The sequence below is a fragment of the Triticum dicoccoides genome, chromosome 2A (assembly GCF_002162155.2).
Source record: "Triticum dicoccoides isolate Atlit2015 ecotype Zavitan chromosome 2A, WEW_v2.0, whole genome shotgun sequence".
NCBI classification, from domain to species: domain Eukaryota; kingdom Viridiplantae; phylum Streptophyta; class Magnoliopsida; order Poales; family Poaceae; genus Triticum; species Triticum dicoccoides.
In genome coordinates, this window is record NC_041382.1 from 511,150,606 (window position 1) to 511,152,849 (window position 2,244).

Sequence of the window (2,244 nt, forward strand, 5' to 3'; positions counted from 1 at the left end):
GCTGCCCGCACCGCCCCGCCGACGCCGGACACCGTTGCCGCCGCCGAGGTTCGCCGCCGCCTCGACTTCCGTGCCAACATTTAAAAAAATCAGTTTTCGTCGGGTTTTTTTAGTTTCGGTTTTTTAAAATAGATCGGTTTTTCCGGTTTATTTAAATAGCGAGTGTTCGTCCGTTCGTTCGTTCTAGCGAGCGTTCATCGTTTTTCTTTTTCTCGGATTAAATCCGTGATTTTTCTGATCGCGATTCCTGATCCGATTTTCGTTTTAGTGTAACTTTTCGCTCGTTTATCGGAATCAGGCGATTCAAGCGCCTAGGGATTCGTCTCGAAACCCTCTATCCGTTTAACCAACTTAAACAAGATTTTGCTACTGTAAAATTTGCTTCGTTCGATTACTAGAATGGAGTTGTTTTCTTTCGCCGTTTGACTCTCGTTGCTTCGTTCGATTTGATTCTTTTTTCAAACCGGAGTTCTTAAGTTGAACCTTCTGGTTAGATCTCTTATTTGAGTTTTGCGTGTGCATTAGATGAGTACTTATTGTATGCTTCTTTGTTTGCGATAGAGTATCCGGAGTGCATTGCCTGTTACTTCGAATCGCTAGGTTTCCCGGATCATCAGCAAGGCAAGTAACACTTTGATCATACCTTTTCTACTACCCAGTTTTATTGCATTAGATCAATCCTCACACATTGCATGATTAGGATCTAATTAAATTGTGGGATGGGAAGTAGTTGAGGTAGTACCTATTACCTGTTTATTATCAAACCTTTGGGAGTTACTTGTACGTTTGCTTATCATGCCATGCTATGCTAGTAGACGTGGATTGGGTGAGTGATATCCATGACAGATGTGAGATTGTTAATTAATGGTTTATCTAAGGTGGCAACTTAAATACACATCTGGGTGGATTGAGGCACCTGGGTATTCCAGGACTTGCCTGTTTTCTTTTGGACCGCCACCCAGGCTCAAAGGGATCATGAGACTATTCATACTAGAAACTTCCATGTGCAGCCACAAGCTATTATGGGCTCTAGCATAGTTGACTAAGTTGTGCGAACTCTTAAAGTGGTAGACTAGAAGATGTAGGGGACGTAGGTGGTACGGTCTACCCGATCGTAAGGTGCTAGCGCTTTTGAAAGACTATGTCTCGGTCATCCGTCTTCTCAAACACCATGTAGTGCGAGAAACCAAACGGAGGCGATCGAGTCTTGTGGGGAAAAGTGCGCAAACCTCTACAGAGTGTAATAAACTAATCATGATTAGTCGTGTCCCCGGTTATGGACATCTTGAGTATCTAGTACCTGGATTATCATGTGAATCTCAACATGTTACTCTAAATTAATTTTGTTGGGTTATGTTTTAATGATGATACTTAATTGGGATTGAGAATGCTGTCAACCATTCTCAATGTTTAACAACTACCATGATAGTTAAATAAATTTATTCCTTTGAAGTAGGGAAAAATTGGCTTTACGCAAAACTGTAATCATAGAGCTTTCCACCAGCCAAATATGCATATAGTATAGCTGTTACATTCTGTTACTCTCTATGTGTTACATTGCCAGCATATTCCATGTGCTGACCCGTTTTCGGGCTGCAACGTTAATGTTGCAGACTTTTCAGACGACGATTAAGGAGTTTTAGGTCGTGGTTCTATACTCAGTGATGCCATTGGAGTTGATGGACTCACTTATCTTCCAAGCCTTCCGCTTTTATCGTTATTAGATGGCCTTAAGCCATACTTATTGTAATAAGTTCTCTTTTGAGACACTCGATGTAATAAGTGTGTGATTGCTACTCTGCTATAAATCGTCCGAGTACTATGTGGTGTCAGCATTACTGATCCAGGGATGACAGCGGAGCACAGAGATCAGACTGTTTGAGGTCTGGTCGCTACAGAGATGGTATCAAAGCACACGCTGACTGTAGGACACGACCACTAAGCTAAAAGACCTAGATCACTATTCATTCTCTTCTCTTCTAACTTCTCATCTTTTCTACTCTTTAGGATGGCGGATGCAAGGAACAAGTTCACACAACCGGATGAAGATACACCCTTTGGACGACACTTGAAGGAAGTCACTAGATACCTGAACATAGGAGTACCAAGCTTCACGGGAACCTACAACGCCACTTTACCTGAAGAAGAGCGCTGGATGATTCAAGTTCAAGTTCCAGGAAGGACGTTCATGCCAGTCACTGAGCCCATAGAGTTTTCATTTGATGCACCAACTTGGAGTCTAGG